At 41.2% G+C, this 19052-nt stretch overlaps 1 protein-coding gene and 1 pseudogene across 3 annotated transcripts in view; both read right to left on the reverse strand.

Moving 5' to 3' along the window:
* Nucleotides 1-19052, reverse strand: part of SYNPO2 (synaptopodin 2) — a gene marked incomplete at both ends in the record, with an annotated part of 168692 nt that overhangs the window by 95652 nt on the left and 53988 nt on the right. The window lies entirely within an intron of this gene.
* LOC307062775 (ran-specific GTPase-activating protein-like) lies at nucleotides 12541-13404 on the reverse strand (annotated as a pseudogene). The gene has a single exon. The product of its transcript is annotated as a ran-specific GTPase-activating protein-like (transcript).

A 19052-nucleotide genomic window follows, 5' to 3' on the forward strand; every position in this document is an offset into this window, starting at 1 on the left:
AGCAGTCTCCTCATTCCTCTCATTCTACAGTTTTTTTAAAAAATTCATTTATTTATTTATTTTTGGCTGCATTGGGTCTTGTTTGCTTGTTTGTTTGTTTGTTTGGCTCCGCTGCGCGGCATGTGGGATCTTAGTTCCCTGACCAGGGATTGAACCTGCACCCCCTGCATTGGAAGCACAGAGTCTTAACCACTGGACCGCCAGGGAAGTACCATGCGTTGGGTCTTCGTTGCTGCGCGTGGGCTTTCTCTAGTTGCTGTGAGCGGGAGGCTACTCTTTGTTGCGGTGCCCGTGCTTCTCATTGTGGTGGCTTCTCTTGTTCCAGAGCATGGGTTCTAGGCACGCGGGCTCCAGTAGTTGTGGCGCACGGGCTTAGCTGCTCCACAGCAGGTGGGATCTTCCCGGACCAGGGATTGAACCCGTGTCCCCTGCATTGGCAGGCAGATTGTTAACCACTGTGCCACCAGGGAAGCCCGTACAGTTTTTTATTTTGCCACAAAGGTCTAGGAATCCTAACTTGGAAATGCAGTAGTGTTCAAAATCATTCGATCTTGTCTCTACAAAAGTTTCTTTTCAAGAGGTGGGGAGAAAATAAACCCAGTAATATCACATATTTGAAGCTTTAAATTTTTCTCTACCTATGACAAATCAATATATATATTTCACGATCTTCGAAAGTAGTACCCTGTCACTCCCTAACCTCAACCCCAGGACTAGGTAGAAGACATTGCTCTTTCAACCTCAGCAAACTCACATAAATCTGGTCCCCTTTCCTTCTTGGCATGCTCTAGCACTGTATCATGATTAGAGATGTTACTAAATGAGACCAGAATTGGCTATCGATGCTTTCCTAGTTGTGACCTTCCAAAGCCTGGGCTTCAATCTGGAAAATCTGTCATTCATTTTCCATACTGATTTAGGAATGTCAGCATCAGGGGAAATGGTTAAATGACAAATGGTAAAATGACCTCTGGGAGAGAAGACATCTCAGTGAAGCCAGGATACTGCTGTAACAGTCACACTGAGATATTGCATTTCTGGACTTTGTTGATCTATCTGGAACAGGAGGTCTGACTAGCATTAGTAAGTTCAAGGGCCGCCAGTGACTTTCTTCTGACCCCTGTGGCAATTTCTTCCTTCTTTAAAGAACACATGCTGCAAAGAACATTGTGGTACATGACTCTTTTTGAATTATGGTTTTCTCAGGGTAGTAGTGGGATTTCTATGCCCAGTAGTAGGATTGCTGGGTCGTATGGTAGTTCTATTTTTAGTTTTTTAAGGAACCTCCATACTGTTCTCCATAGTGGCTGTATCAATTTACATTCCCACCAACAGTGCAAGAGGGTTCCCTTTTCTCCACACCCTCTCCAGCATTTATTGTTTCTAGATTTTTTGATGATGGCCATTCTGACTGGTGTGAAATGATATCTCATTGTAGTTTTGATTTGAACTTCTCTAATGATTAATGATGTTGAGCATTCTTTCATGTGTTTGTTGGCAATCTGTATATCTTCTTTGGAGAAATGTCTATTTAGGTCTTCGGCCCATTTTTGGATTGGGTTGTTTGTTTTTTTTGATATTGAGCTGCATGAGCTGCTTGTAAATTTTGGAGATTAATCCTTTGTCAGTTGCTTCATTTGCAAGTATTTTCTCCCATTCTGAGGGTTGTCTTTTCATCTTGTTTATGGCTTCCTTTGCTGTGCAAAAGCTTTTAAGTCTCATTAGGTCCCATTTGTTTATTTTTGTTTTTATTTCCATTTCTCTAGGAGGTGGATAAAAAAGGATCTTGCTGTGATTTATGTCACAGAGTGTTCTTCCTATGTTTTCCTCTAAGAGTTTTATAGTGTCTGGCCTTACATTTAGGTCTTTAATGCATTTTGAGTTTATATTTGCATAAGGTGTTAGGGAGTGTTCTAATTTCATTCTTTAGCCAGGACATAGAAGCAACCTAAGTGTTCATCTACAGATGAATGGATAAAGAAGATGTGGCACATATATATAATGGAATATTACTCAGCCATAAAAAGAAACAAAATTGAGTTATGTGTAGTGAGGTGGATGGACCTAGGGTCTGTCATACAGAGTGATGTAAGTCAGAAAGAGAAAAACAAATACCGCATGCTAAGACATATATATGGAATCTAAAAAAAAATAAATAAATGGTCATGAAGAACCTAAAGGCAAGACGGGAATAAAGACGCAGACCTACTAGAGAATGGACTTCAGGACACGGGGAGGGGGAAGGGTAAGCTGAGACAAAGTGAGAGAGTGGCATGGACGTATACACACTACCAAATGTAAAATAGATAGCTAGTGGGAAGCAGCCACATAGCACAGGGAGATCAGCTTGGTGCTTTGTGACCACCTAGAAGGGTGGGATAGGGAGGGTGGGAAGGAGTGAGACACAGAGGGAAGAGATATGGGGATATATTTATATGTATAGCTGATTCACTTTGTTATAAAGCAGAAACTAACACACCATTGTAAAGCAATTATACTCCAATAAAGATATTTAAAAAAAAAGAACACATGCTAAGCTTCGGGCTCTAGACCTCTTACTTTCATTTTCACTAGTTGCTTTGTTCTTAGCCAGCTTGCTTTGTTCTAAGTCTGTAGTCTTTCAGCAAGTCAAGGGCCAGGCTGAAATCCCAGAGCAAATTTCTCCAAGGCCAAAGAAGGAAATGTTCTACAGTCTTTGGAATCCAATAACCAAGAACATTAGGTTATCTTATTTGGATGCTAATATATTGGATGTTACACATTTTTCACGAAAATTAGACATTTTATGGATTAGCTGTGTATTTTCATTACATCACATTCTCTAACAAAGGTTAAAGGTGCATGGATAGGTCCATGTTTTAAGTAGACGCTACATTTTTTGTAAAATATAAGGTTTTTCAAAGCAAAGTCAAAGGGAATACCACCATAGAGGCTCTGGTGTTATAAATTTTACTTAAGATGCTGTATATCTTATGATTTCTTGAGGAGATGGCTAATATCTAAGGGAATTATCCAGAGCTGTACCAGAAACATGGGGGAAAAACCTGGAACCTCTTTGTATAGAAACTACCAGGTACTATTCTATATTCATTTTCCCCAGATGGCAAATGGTTATCTAGAAATGACCATGATGGGGGGTTTCCCATTGTGCTTTTGGTTGGGTTGGCCAGAAAAGCCACAGAGCCTCAGGCCAAGGACCAAGTGGAGCTTTGTTTTCTTGCTTGTGTGCTGAAATGTATTACCGCCTGGCAAGGATTAGGTGTGGAAACCTGAAGCCAGGATTTTCAAAATTCTGGCTCTGAGGCAAACCCCAAACAACAAAGGGAAGCTATTTGTTTGGAAAGCCCGGTGTCTGGGAATGTCAGAGCTAAAAGGTCAATTGTAGAGTTATCAGGAAGTTCAATTAATACCTTATTAACATGGTTCCTCTTAAAGGAACCATGAGAGAGACAGAGACAGAGACAGAAAGAGACAGAGAGAAAGGAGAAAAAGAAGGGAGGCAGGGAAAGAAAAGGGAATAGCAGCATAGAGTGGGAGTTAAAATTCACTCCAGGTTAAAAACCACTTACTAGTTCAACCACCTAAGCCTCTGTTTTCTGAAACATTAAATGGGAATAATAATACCCACCTAGGGCCTCCCTGGTGGCGCAGTGGTTGAGAGTCCGCCTGCCGATGCAGGGGATACGGGTTCGTGCCCCGGTCTGGGAGGATCCCATATGCCGCGGAGCGGCTGGGCCCGTGAGCCATGGCTGCTGAGCCTGTGCATCCGGAGCCTGTGCTCCGCAACGGGAGAGGCCACAACAGTGAGAGGCCCGCGTACCACAAAAAAAAAAAAAAAAAAAAAAAAAAAAAAATAATAATAATAATACCCACCTAGGTTACAGGGTTATTCTAAGAATTCATTGACTTAATCTCTGTAAATGACTTAGTGCAGTGTCTGGAACCTGTCAAGTGTGCTCAGTAAAAGCTAACCATTGTCACTGTTATTTTAAAGTAACTGGATAAGAAGGAGGGAAAAGATGTACCCATTGTGAGGTACAGTTCCTTAAACACTCCCATGTTATTAGCTAATCATTTAGAGCCTTGTGAGGAAGGACCTACTCTTCAAGTAGTACATCAGTGGATTCAGGTCCTATAAGAATCTCATCAATTTCTTCAACCTTTTGAATTTATAGAATCTATACAACCTGGGACAGACTGGGTCACCATTTGTTCAGTTTGTACCCTGCCCAAGAGGAACAGTTTAGGGGATCTTTCATTTTCCAAGCCTTGCACCCCAGATTTGGATTGCATCATCCCAGAAGAAGTGGCAATTTTTTTTTTTTTTAGTTTTGCATAAATGTTCCATATGACCTAGCAGCAGCCCTGGGGTCCAATCCCAAATCCCACGGCTTCATGACCAGATCTTCCAGTCATACCCTGGCTTCCCTTCTCCATGTGAGACTGCAGAGAAGTTCCTCCCTTGGGATCTGCTGGGTAAGGAGGGAGCTGTGCTCCAGAGGTCCAGCCTCTGGGGAAGAGAAATGAATTCAAGCCTCTCCTAGCTGTTGACTCCACCCAGAAACTGCCAAGGGGAGGGAGACTGCCTATTCTTCCTCCCTAGAGAGCTCATATCTCAATTCTGGCCAAAAGATATTGCTTGAGTACTGAGGTATGGGAGCCAGAGGGAGAGATGATGGAAATAAACCACACTTTCTGTTTCCCTTTTCACTCCAGCAGCCTGAATGGATGGTGGAGAACCTCACAGCCATTGTCATTGAGTCCCTCTGTCTGAACTGCCATCCTCTGACCCACCTAGATTAACTGTGCTTGTCCTGTCAGACTTGGCTTTCTGTGATCTGCAATCCCATCCCCTCTCTATTTCTTCTTAGCATCTCAAATGTAATAACTTAATTCATCCTCAGACATGTTTAACTCTCATTCTATACCCTACTTTCAAATATGTCCTCTCTTTCATTACTCTTTTCATATGATGGGACAAAATACACCACCTCGAGGCAAGCTCAGTAATGTGTATCTGCAACGGAGTAAGTTCTCACCCAATGGCTGCACCCGTAATTTCACTTGGCCCTCAGTTTAATTTGCCCTCAGCTTTTGGACATTACAGACAGTTTGCATTCCTCAAGCCCAGGATCATGACTAGTAGGATAGTAGGGAGAAAAGTGCCTGTCATTCTCCAAAGATACGACCTGCCAACAAAATGTGGATAAGCCCAAGAAACCATTTCCAAACATGGAAACATGAGTGGATCAGTTTGGGGCAGATAGAAGTTTCTGCCAGTTCTTAATTTTGCCAATCTCCCTAGCTGATTTCTCAACCACTCAACACAGGATGAAAGGGGAAAAAAATGACTTCTATTTCCAACACTTAGGCTCTATTAGAAATGATAAAAGTTTTTCCATAATAAGTAAAATAGATAATAGAAAAATTAGGGGCCTGAGGATTATCCTGAAACCCTTTACAATTATGGAAAATTCATAGCAGGGTTAAGTTTTTTTTTTTAAGTAAGAACTGAATATTTTCATTACCTTCTCTGTTTGTAGGTACTTTATAGCTAAGTTTATTTTTGCATTGCCAGAAAATTTTTAGCTGTTCACTGATTAATGGAAGAAACATGTACCCCCAACCCAAAGGCATAAAAGTTCCAAAAATGCATTATCAATGCCTCCTTTATAAATTGACTGTCTTCTATCACTCTGTGATTGGGGCTTCAGAAACTTTTTCTTTTGTTTTCCTATTACTTTTCTAATCAGGTTTTCTCTATTTCCTTTGCTGACTCTTCTTTCTCCTCTATTCCTAACAGTAAGTTCTCTCAGGGCAAATTTTTGGCTTTTCTCTCTGAAAGCAATCCCTCAGTGGGCTTCTCTGCTCTCAGGGATTCAGCCATTGCTTCTACATGGATTCTTCAAATCTACAACCACATTAATAACTGGTTGCCAGTCACCCACTACATGAAAGCCTGCTCTGTCTTCAAAAGAGTAGATTCAAAAGTAAAATTACAATGCAAATCAAAACTACAATGAGATATCATCTCACACCAGTCAGAATGGCCATCATCAAGAAATCTAGAAACAATAAATGCTGGAGAGGGTGTGGAGAAAAGGGAACACTCTTGCACTGCTGGTGGGAATGTGAATTGGTACAGCCACTATGGAGAACAGTATGGAGGTTCCTTAAAAAACTAAAAATAGAACTACTATATGACCCAGCAATCCCACTACTAGGCATATACCCTGAGAAAACCATAATTCAAAAAGAGACATGTACCAAAATGTTCATTGCAGCTCTATTCACAATAGCCCGGAGCTGGAAACAACCTAAGTGTCCATCATCGGATGAATGGATAAAGAAGATGTGGCACATATATACAATGGAATATTACTCAGCCATAAAAAGGAACGAAACTGAGCTATTTGTAATGAGGTGGATAGACCTAGAGTCTGTCATACAGAGTGAAGTAAGTCAGAAAGAGAAAGACAAATACCGTATGCTAACACATATATATGGAATTTAAAAAAAAAAAATGTCATGAAGAACCTAGGGGTAAAACGGGAATAAAGACACAGACCTACTTGAGAACGGACTTGAGGATATGGGGAGGGTGAAGGGTAAGCTGTGATAAAGCGAAAGAGAGGCATGGACATATATACACTACCAAACGTAAGGTAGATAGATAGTGGGAAGCAGCCGCAGAGCACAGGGAGATCAGCTCGGTGCTTTGTGACCGCCTGGAGGGGTGGGATAGGGAGGGTGGGAGGGAGGGAGGTCCAATAGGGAAGGGATGTGGGAACAGATGTGTATGTATGACGGATTCACTTTGTTATAAAGCAGAAACTAATAAAAAAAAAAAAAAAAAAAAAAAGTAAAATTACATCTTTTCTACAAACAAGGCCCTAGCTTCTCATTCTGTCAGGGGAGTTAAGACTTAAATGAAGGTAACATCCAAAGAGCCATATACTAGAAATTGACAAGGGATTAGAAATAAGCCTGCCTTCCTGGTGATTCACTGCATCACTTTTGGGACCAAACATTTTATGGGTTACTTAATTATCCTCTATTGCTTTACATTTGTATGTCAGTGATTTGATGAATATTTATTAAGCACTTACTCTGTGCCAGGTGCTGCTCTACATGCAGGCAAACAGCAGTGAACATGAAAGACCCTAGAGGACTTTGCAATTTTAGAGGGAAGAAGCCAATGATAAACTCATAAAAATATAAAATAAAGTACCAATAAGAGCAATATAGAGGGTAAAAACAGGCTAATGCGACAGAGCAGGGATAGGATGGGGTGGAGACTGCTTTAGATGGGTGGTGCCTCTCTGAGGAGGTAGTATTAGAATTTACACCTGGATAACGAAGATACAGAAATGCAAATATGGGATGCAACATACTAGAAAAAGTATGTTACAATCCAAAGGGAGAGTATATTCAAAGGCTCTGAGATGTGGACAAGCTTAGCATATTTGAGGAAAAGTAGAAGGAAATGAGGCAATAAAAGGCAGGTATCAACTCATGTGGACTCTGTAGGGCATGGTTTTTCAACCTTGGCACTATTGACATTTGAGACCAGATAATTCTTTCTTGTTGGACCCTGTTTTGTGTGGTGCAAGGTGTTTAGCAGCATTCCTGGGCTCTACCCACTAGACTCCAGTAGGCTCTCCCTAGTAGTAGCAACCAAAACATGTCTCTAGAAATTGCCAAATGTCTTTGGTATTGTGAGGGCGAAACAGTCTCCAGTTGAGAACCACTGCTGTAGGCCAAGATAAGAAATGTGGATATTATCCTAAGTGCAGTGGGAAGCTATTAGAACATCTTAGGCAGAGAGTGATAAGAAATGAGTTGCACTGTAGGGCGTTTACGCTGGCTTTTGTGGAAAGTGACAAGAGTAGAGGCAGGGAAGAAATCAGAAAGCTACAACATAAGCTTAGGTCAGACACAATGGACTGAAATGGTAGCCAAGAGGACTCATCTAGGAATTAGGTAGAGGGGGTTGAAAGGAAAAGAAGAGTCAAGCATGATGCTTAGGTTCTTTGCTGGAGCCGTGAAGTAGTTGGACCTTAGCCTTAAGCCTGAGATGGTAGTGCCATTTATTGATAGGGAAGACTAGGAAACAGAGTGGTGGGTGCAGGAGATAGAAATCAAGAATTCTGTTGGCCATACTAAGTTTGAGATGTCTATTAGGTATCCAAGTGCAGATGTGAAGCAGGCAGGTAGATACATGAGTGTGGCACCTAGAGGACAGTCAGGATTGGAGATTTAAATTTATAGATGGAATTTGAAGATGAGAACTAGATGGGATTCCCTAGTGTATTAACTTCCTGTAGATGCTATAACGAACTGAGTACACACTGGTGGCTTAACACAACAAAAATGTATTCTTTCACAGTCTGGAGGCCAGAAGTCCAAAATCAAGGTGTCTGTAGGGGCTGTACTCCCTCTGGAGACTCTAGGGGAGAATCCATTCCTCACTTTTTCTAGCTGCCGGTGGCTGTCAGCAATCCTTGACTGCGGCCTTGTGGCCACACCTCTCCAAGCTCTACCTCTTTGGTCACAATGCCTCCTCTTCTGTCTGCCAAATCTCCCCTGTGTTTCTCTTATGAGGACATTTGTCATTGGATTTAGGGCCCACCTGAATAATCCAGGATGATCTCTTCATCTCAAATTCCTTAATTTAATTACATCTGCAAAGATCCCTTTTCCAAAATCAGGTAACACTTACAAATTCTGGGAATTAGGATGGTGACACCTAATTCTTTGGGGCCACCACTCAACCCACTACACCTAGGGAGAGAGTACAGATAGAGAAGACAAAAGGCTTGCTCCAAGGCTGGCACTCCAATGACAGCGTCTTGGAGACTCCAACACACAGGAGTTAGTAGAGGATGAAGAGCTAGGAGAGAACAGCCAGACAGTGCAGGGGCCACAGACGACTAGAGCGAGAGCCTGGGGTTCCTGTTTCTTTTCTATCTCTCATGTTTCTTTGCACCATATTTGTCTCAGAATAACTTTGAAAGATACTCCTTGAATTGAAATGAATGTTTACAGTGATCTTCTTAAAAAGCACATTGTTCAGGCTGTTAAACTTCCTTGAGCTCGTTGGAAAAACTCAGGGGTAATCATCCACACGTTTATTGCTTTAGGTGAGCACATGGAAAAAAGATAAAGAGAAAAAAGTACCGTTTTATTTTGTGCCAAGTTTTTACTATAAAAGTAACCATCACTCTTCTTTTAATTCTTTAGTCCCAAGGCACAAAGGACTAACATTTGAAACCTATTTAGCAAATTCTTTGAAACTTGTAGCAAACTTCCAAAGTTAAATTTAGGATTCAAATCTCTGTGATTGGTCAGTGAAGTGAAAGGGACAGAGAGTAATGATTCAAGGAAACTGCTTTCCTCTGATGCCCTGATATGGTAACGGAAAATATATCTTCACTCCAGGGGAAAATATATTCATTGTCTTTTCATAAAAATAATAGATTTAGTGTTACCAGTAACTTTACAGTCAGTACTTCTCAGCTTTACATACTAATGAACAAATATATCCTAAAACCCTTTGAATAGAAATATATCATGTAGGATCAAAATGTCATCTGTCTTACAATGTAAAAATTGGTAACCTGGAGAAATACATTTTAAATCAGAGTAAAATGAATGTATGGCATCAGAATGCAGGAACACTAGTCCTTCCCCCGCACCCCCAGGGGTGGCTCTCTTACTGGATGGCAGGGTACTCTAGGTCCTACTTCTCAAAAACTCTAGGGGGAGCAATTTGAGGGAAAGTTTCAACTTTTCTTCTAGTCATCTTCCTTCTAGAAGGAAAACGATGACTGAAGCAGTCTGTTTCCTGAGATGATTGAAGACTGCAAGAGGAGGCTTGAAGAATTCTCTATAGTTTCCCTGGGCTCACACAACTGTGGACAAGTTGTAGGGCAGAGCTATTCAGGATCCTCATCCCCTCCACTGGAGATGGATTCAGTACTTGCAGTCTTGTACTTTTGACCCTCTCCTCCATCTCCCACCCTCACTCCTACCTGCCACAGGGTCCTAAGGGGTAAACAAAACTATAGAAGGCTGAGTTCTGCTTGTCTAGGGCCTTACACCTCCCAATCAAGTACAAAATCTACTAAGTAATGGACCAGTCAATTAACTTCGTGTATGAAGTTGAAGACAAGTGCACTTTATCCTTAAAATCGGAGGATTTAAAGTAATATGACATGTCTGAACATCTTTGAGATCACCTCCCACCACCCCCACTACCATACACGCACCACATATATCCAAACCAATGTTCTAATCTGAATAAGCATTTGGATGGTAATGTCAACTAATGGAAACATAAACAAACCACATTTTTTTTTGAGATGCAGAAAGGATGAAAACAATGCGTAGTATTCGAGAACACTAAGAGTAAATTGAAAAGTGCCTTGAAAAATAAAAGTTAAAGCAGGAAAAGTGTCAAGGAATTGCTGAAGCTAAGAAATGATGCACGACTTGCCAAAAGTCTAAAGTTCAACAAGCAGCTCTTTGATGTGACTAGAGAATTAACTCATCTCTGCATTGTGTTCTCTACATAAGTGGAGGGATATTTTGGCAAGAAAAGCGGCAGCAGATTCCTGGCTTTTCCCATCAGACTCTGACAGGAGTAAGCAGCCCTGGGTTCCAGTGCAGACTCTGTGACCTTCCCCTTTTGTGACTGAAATAAGTCCTTGTCCCCTTCTGAGGCCCTCTTTCTCCATCTACAAAATAAGAGCAATAACGAACACACACACATTCGCAGGTTTGTTGTAAGGCTAACATGTATTAGCAGATATGAAAGTGCTTTGAAAAAGTTTAAAGTTGCAAGTCATTTTATCATGTAGTAAAGGGAATCAGGATTGAGATTTTTCTGACACTACTCAGTCCTCGTAATCAACTAGGATAATCACCATTCTTTCCATCAGACCTCCTCAGATAGCAATTAGAGTAGCTACCATGTATTTAGTGTCACATGAACAGAGAATTTAACAATAATCTTTGACATAGGGTTATTACTTCCATCTTCACAGATGACAAAAATAAAGTCCAAAGGGATTAAATGGCTTTCCAAACCACAGTTCTGATAAACGGAGGAGCTGGGGTTTGAATCCAGATCTGATTCCCAGGCACATTCTCTCTTTTTTTTTTTTTTTTTTTTATTAGTTTCTGCTTTATAACAAAGTGAATCAGTCATACATATACATCTGTTCCCACATCCCCTCCCTCATGCATCTCCCTCCCTCCCACCCTCCCCATCCCACCCCTCCAGGCGGTCACAAAGCACCGAGCTGATCTCCCTGTGCTCTGCGGCTGCTTCCCACTATCTATCTACCTTACGTTTGGTAGTGTATATATGTCCATGCCTCTCTTTCCCTTTGTCACAGCTTACCCTTCCCCTTCCCCATATCCTCAAGTCCATTCTCAAGTAGGTCTGTGTCTTTATTCCCGTTTTACCCCTAGGTTCTTCATGACATTTTTTTTTTTTAATTCCATATATATGTGTTAGCATACGGTATTTGTCTTTCTCTTTCTGACTTACTTCACTCTGTATGACAGACTCTAGGTCTATCCACCTCATTACAAATAGCTCAGTTTCGTTCCTTTTTATGGCTGAGTAATATTCCATTGTATATATGTGCCACATCTTCTTTATCCATTCATCCGATGATGGACACTTAGGTTGTTTCCAGCTCCGGGCTATTGTGAATAGAGCTGCAATGAACATTTTGGTACATGTCTCTTTTTGAATTATGGTTTTCTCAGGGTATATGCCTAGTAGTGGGATTGCTGGGTCATATGGTAGTTCTATTTTTAGTTTTTTAAGGAACCTCCATACTGTTCTCCATAGTGGCTGTACCAATTCACATTCCCACCAGCAGTGCAAGAGTGTTCCCTTTTCTCCACACCCTCTCCAGCATTTATTGTTTCTAGATTTCTTGAGGCACATTCTCTTACATACTAGGTCACACAGAAGGAAGACCAGAGAGATGTGAAACATGGCCCCCAATTGCACGGGTGGACGTACTGATGGACCCCAGCCTACCTATTCTCTTCACTAATTCTCAAGAGCCTTTCAAGTCAGCAGCATCCACTAGGTCCCTGACATGGAAGATCACAGGGAACTTCCCTTGGGAGGAGCCTCCTGTGTTTGTGGGGAATGGTTTTTCCAAATAAATATCCCAGTTTCAAAGACCTTTGCCAGGACACTCTTTGGACCTATTGTGAGTTAGTTCATAAGCTTTTTATCACCATGTTATCTTCCTGCATCTATTCTCCATGTACCTTAAGAAAAGGAATAAGATCACCCAAGCTCTATGGTTCAGAAACCATTTTATTTTACTGTGAGTTACACTTGCTTCCACCTCTCCCACCAAGCTTCCTCCCTGTTGTTTTATTATGAGTGCTCAATAAGCATTATTGATTGACTGGGTGTCTAAGTAGGGACTGATTTACCCAATAAGGAATATTTTTTTTCCAAGTTCAACAAATGTGTTGTTTATTTGCTATTTTGATGACTATAGATAAATGTTTCCACTATGGAAAAGAAAATTAGCACAGTACATTCTCACGACTGGGTAACGGATTTTCTGAAGTCATTTTCATTAGGGCAAAAACTTAGAAAAAAACAACCTGAATATTGGAGCCCAGTATATAAAGTCCCTTGTAAAAACAAAACAGAATAAAAACAAACCAAAAAGAAGAGGGCAGGGCAAAATTTAAAAAAAGAAAAAGGGAAAAGACAGGGAGAAAGGACATAACGGGAGCCGACTCATTGCTCCTCTTCAGCCGCCTCTTTGGTCTCGTCCTCGGGCTCCCTGCCCTCCTTCACCGAAAGAGCTTCTAGCTTCTCAGCTACTTTCTCGGCACTGTCATTTTTGCCAGATCCTTTCTTTTCTCTCTCTTCAATCTCTTTCCTGCATTCTTCAAACTTCGAATTTCTGTGCTTTCTCGGCGTTAAGGAAGCGGATGGCCGGCAGCTCCTGCTTGGGGCGCTGGCCGGCGAAGTCGGCGTGGGTAGTCCAGACCCAGGCGCGGTCACTGCCCGCGTTCGGCTTCAGCTCCACCACCGGCGTGATGCAGTGGTTGGCGCAGGTCTGGAGGGTCTCGTCCCTGCGCATGAGGAGGCGGATGGTCCCCTTCTCCTCGTGCTTCAGCAGCTTGACGTCCCCTGTGCCCAGCTCCTTCCACCCCGGGAGGTCCTTCTCCGAAGCGAAAGGGAACAGCTTGGTCCGCATTTGAAAAAGCTCCTCTTCATCTTCTTCCAGCGTTTTAATTTCTTGCTCAGGAAGAGAAACTATGGGCTCAAACTGGGGGGTCATGGTTGGACTCGTCGGCATTCTCGGTGGACGTGTCGTGCTCCTCGTGGGTGTCCTTGGCGACCGCCATAGGCGCGGCGGCGGCGGCTCGGCTGGCTCCGTGGTCGCGGGCTCCGCGGGCTCTCGGCGGCCGGTCGCAGCTCCTGCCTCCGCGTCTGGCGCCGGCGCCTCCCTCCCGCCCGCTCTTCCCTCCGCCCCGCGACCCGAGCCCCGACCCCTGACCCCGGCGGCGGGAAACGCGCCGCCAGGAGTAATGTTGATGTTGACAAAATTACGGTAATTGCAAGCTAAAAGAATGAAGTTGTGACTACTTATATCTACATTGTGTAATGTGAGTGTGCTGGTCCAGTAACTTTTTCTGTGTTCTCATGTCTCCTCCTCGTCTCTGCAACTCTTAGAGCTGTTGGCCACAATTTACTTCTTGAAACCACTTCCTTCCTCGGCTTCCATAAAGCTTATACCATCCTGATTCTCCACAGCCTCTACTTTAATAACTGCATCTTCTCAGTTTCCTTCAAGAACTTTTCTTTCACTTCCCATTCCTCATACATGGACATTACCTCCGGTCTTCAGTCCCCTAGTCTCTCTTCAAAATCAGTCCCCATCTATGGAGATGGCTTCTGAATCTGTCTTCAAACCCTGAATCTCCCTCCTCATTTCCAGTTTGTATCTACTTTTCATTTGGATTCCATCTTACTCTGTGTTTCCCAGGTTAAAAACCTTTGAAATAATCTTTAATGATTTCCCTTAGGTTTCCAGAACAGTTCATACAATTCCTCCTACTTCCTTAGTAATAGTTCTAGAATGTATGCCTTCTTTTTTATTTATTTAAAATATATCTATTGAATTCCAGGCCCTCATCTTGAAAAATGCACAAACTTCTGAGTAAGGCCCTGTTTCCTTTTTCTTATCCCTTCTATTCTTGCACATGGTTGCCAAATTAGTATTCCCCAAATACTTTTTTTTACTTTCCCACTCTTGCTCTTGACCTCTTAAGACAGCTCTACTTTATCTATGAAATGAAGTCCAAATTCTTTGCCTGAGAGTCACATCCTTGTAACATCTGGATTTAAGCAACCTTTGGAAACACATCTATTTTTCTCTACTTGAACCTGTTGCTTTGGGTAGACTTGTCTTCCTGCTCCTCCCCTGTAGTAATGCTTTGTTCATTTTGATCTCTGAATATTGGCTCAAGCCCTTCCTCTCACCTAGAATGCCTTCTGTTCTCTGCTTCTCTCATCCAATTCTTTCAGTTAAAAAGGCCCAATTCTTCAATTCTTCTCTTCCTAAAAATCTTCTCCTGGTTACTTCAGTCCAGAGTAAAATAGGCAAGGGAAACACATTCTCTAAATCTGCAGCTCTCATGGCCTCAGAGCCCATGCGCCACCTAAGACACACTATTGTGGGATATTTCATATTGTGGAACTGAGTTATCATTTAGCTTCTCACATGTGAACATCTAAATTTCCCATTACGTTGTACCTTCTCTGAGAACAGAAGCAGTTTGGCATGGTGGTAAAGAGTATGAAGTCTAGAGCAAGACTGGGTTCATCACTTACTATCTATGTGATCTTGGGCAATATATTTTATTACACCTCAGTTTTCTCATCTGTAAAACTGTGGATAATATTATACTCCCCTCATAGACTTATCATAGGGATTCAATGAGTTAATATGTGTAAGATGCTTAGACATAATATGTGTAAGATGCTTAGACAGTGCCCGGCACATAATAAGTACTTTGTAAGTGTTAGCTATTATTCTTCCTTATATATTTCCCCACGTATAGCTAGATAGATAGATAGATAAACATATCCTATCTATCTATATATACACACACACATTATATCTATATCAACATCTATATCTATATATCTGAAAAGATAGTTAATCAACTAACCAGTTAATTTGGGGAGTGTGGACATACCATCTATTTCAAGAATATGTTTCTCTCTAGCTCAGTTTTGTGCCTGAATTATGCCTAGAGTTCCTTCAGCTTCTCATTCTTTTCCTGACTTAACATGAGTGTTCTTCTAAGACAGAGAGATGGGCAGCAGACTTAATTTCAGTTAAGACTTTGACCAGAATAGAAATGCCCATTTTTAGTTGAACATCCTTTCACATTTGAGACATAAATATTCCCTAGATGGCAATGATGAGTCTATATAAAAGGATGCTTTGTATTACAATTTGTGTTCGGTTTGGAAATAGGATCTAGGACTTTCCCCATGAATAGTCTTCCTGAAGTTAAAAAAAAGAGAGAGAGAGAGAGAAATGGGAGGGAAAAAAAGCACTGTTAAATGATGAAGACATTTAAGGCACATCTGTAGGCAAATTGCCTTTTTTTTAAACGCCTTCTTTTGTTTTAAAGATGTGTACAGATGGTAAAATATGATTACATGAAAATTTATGCACTTAAATCTTTTAAAACACTGAAATAAAAATGTGATTTTATAACATAACACAGTAAAACCTATATGAGACGAGCATACATAATTGGTGATGCCGAATAGAAGTTACAGGCAGAATCTGAGGAGAGAGCTATAGACACCACGTAGACAGATATGGGCCATGTGTCGGAGGGGGGAGATGGACAAGGACCTGAGCAGGAATCCTGGCCTTCTGGGAGGGGTGAAGGGGACACAGGATCTGCTCCACCTTTTTGCATTCTAATGCATTCCTCACCAAGCCCAGAGGAGTTCAGTTTTGTTGGAGAAAAATTCACTGGAGAGGACCAAGAGAGATCAGTACCTCTGATTCTCCATGGAGCTCATCAATACTCAATTTCATGCTGGCTTATGGTCTTCACTTTGGTGATCTTTGGCAGTCTATATTAATTCCTAGGAGTCTATAATAAGCAGGGTGGTTTTGCAGTTACACATGAAAATTATGAAAATACAACAATAGGTATTGTACATGGCACAAAGTGTTCAAAGCTTCATGGTGTGCACAGTTATGAGCAATTTTTGATTTTCAAAAGAAATGGCTATAGTTGGAGAAAGGTTGGGTCCTGCAGAATCTCTCCTGTTCTTGCCTGAAGTTAATACCCTCTAACACCATTTCTGAGACCTGTATGCCTTTAGTCATTAATTAGTGCATTCAAATAATCAATGAATAATGAGCACCTATCCTGTCCCAATGTGATGAATCCTATGAAAGGAGAAGTACAGGGTATTGGTGAACTTGAGAAACAATGGTGTGCCCATTAAAAGCTTCAAATTATAATAAATGCAGGAGAACTTTTATCATTTTCTCTGAACTCTCAACATAGTTTGGATGAATGAGCTAAACATTTTAGCTCAAAGTGAATCATGTGTTTAAACTCGTATGTGAGGGTTAAAAAAGGGTTGTCTTCCTACCCCTTATTACAAAACTTCCATTAAATGAAGTGCCAAGGTCACTTATTAGTTATGCTAATGGAACTACAACCTTGTTTTCTTTCTTTTCACGTTAGGTTCTTCGGGGGTGGCGGGGAGGCAGAAGGACTTATTTAAAGGAAAAAATGTAGGCTTTGCAGGGTTCTGTGTTAGAATCCTGACTTTACTAGTTTCAATCTATATCTGCAACTTTGAAAATTACTCAATCTCTCTGAACTTCAGTTTTCTCTTCTATAAAATTGGCATAATAATTCCTTCTGGGGTTGTTGTAGGACTAGAAATAAAGCTTTATAAAGCACCTGGCACAGGGCCTGAAGCTTTATAAAACACTTCATAAATAGTATATGTTAGTATCATTGTTGAAAGCTACCAAATTCTCCTTTGTTGACTTGTATGTGTAATAATGAGAAGGTGCCTAATTGTTCTATCTGGAAAGATGAATTAAATACCTACCATTCAATGTGATCAACTAAAATACCAACAAAAACAACTGAATAGTAAGATTTAATACTTGTGTTTACAGATTGCTATTACATTATTTCTGGCATTTTTTTTTTACCAGTCTACACTCTTACTGGAATGGAATTTGAGAATTATATATAAAATCAATGAGTTAATTCAGAATACATAATTACAAGTAACTCGGATTCAGACAGAATATCCCCTTTTCTCATAAATAAAAAGTTTAGTGTTGAATATTATATAAGAGAAAAAAAAGAGAGCTATTTCACTAAATTCAATACCAGAAGAAGGAATAAGCTATATGTGATAAATGAAGTCTTGGTGAATTTATCTCTTTCTATTGAAAATGCCTATTGCTCTGGTTAGGCATCTTGCATATCTTATCTGTAGTATATCTTCATAATCATCTTCAAAGTGGTATAGGGAGATTTCCGCCCCCACTTCTAATTTTTCCAGGGTGGGGAGGTGGGGACCTATTGTCTCCTCTTTACCACTCCTCAGTCACTCTTGGAGGAGGAGGAAGAGGGCCTTGCTTGATGGATGAGACTGGGAGCAGGGACTGAGCAAGCCCAGCTCAAGTCAGACCTCCTCTTGCTCTTCCCAGCTCAGGAGACACCTTACCCAGGATCTGTTCTCAGCTAGATCATGTGATAAGTTTAGAAGAGTGGCTGGGAATTCCCTGGCGGTCCAGTGGTTAGGACTACTCTGCACTTTCACTGCCAGGGCCCGGGTTCAATCCCTGGTCAGGCAAACAAGATCCCACAAGCCGCAAGGCACAGCCAAAAAAAAAAAAAAAGAGCAGGCTCTTTGCCTGAGCCTGGGTGGGGAAGTCTAATGGTGGGATGAAATATTAAGAAGCTCATTATGTCTATCCACCTTGGCCACATCCTCAAATTCAGCTTAATTTAGGTTTTTTTTTTTTTTTTTTTTTTTTTTTTGCGGTACGTGGGCCTCTCACTGTTGTGGCCTCTCCTGTTGCGGAGCACAGGCTCCGGACGCGCAGGCTCAGTGGCCATGGCTCACGGGCCCAGCCGCTCCGCGGCATGTGGGATCTTCCTGGACCAGGGCACGAACCCGTGTCCCCTGCATCGGCAGGCGGACTCTCAACCACTGCGCCACCAGGGAAGCCCTTAATTTAGTTTTTAAAAGTTTTTATATTTAAATCTTCATCTGTTTCCTATGTTTTGCTTCTTAATTGTTTCCAATCTCTTGGCCACATCCTCAAATTCAGCTTAATTTAGTTTTTAAAAGTTTTTATATTTAAATCTTCATCTGTTTCCTATGTTTTGCTTCTTAATTGTTTCCAATCTCAAGACTAGATGTAATTTGCATTTTATGATGAAAAAACTTATGTTTGGAGAAGTAACATATATAGCCCAAGATTACACAGTAAACAGCTGAGTTAGAATTCCAGCCCTGGCCTACTTTACTGTACACTTTAGTTTCTTTTCAGGACACAATGTTGCCTTCTTTTTGTTGAACAGTAAAAATAACATAACAGCAGTAATAAAACTCCTGGTCCTATTTGGAAGCTATATGTTTTCGCACTTGCGTCCCAACAAACTGTTCTCTCTTTATGTACTGGTCCTGTCTGGTAACAGAAAGTGTCTGCTCTGAACTTCCATCGTTATATTCTGTCTCTGCACAAACCAAGTACATAGAGAAGGAAGACAAGGGACAGAATTAATTAGGCCATAATGTCAGTCAAATCCTCCCTCCCCCAGCTCCCTCCCAACATATCTCACTGTTTAGGACTAGTGATTTTTCTAGATTTATCTATGCAATAGCATGAAGCCTTGAATAACTTTATACTTGGGTAAAACTTTCTACGTACTTGTGTAGAAATGGACCTTCAGAGTGCCTGGTTACATTATTTGCA

The sequence above is a fragment of the Hyperoodon ampullatus genome (genome assembly GCF_949752795.1).
Source record: "Hyperoodon ampullatus genome assembly, chromosome: 1".
Lineage (NCBI taxonomy): Eukaryota > Metazoa > Chordata > Mammalia > Artiodactyla > Ziphiidae > Hyperoodon > Hyperoodon ampullatus.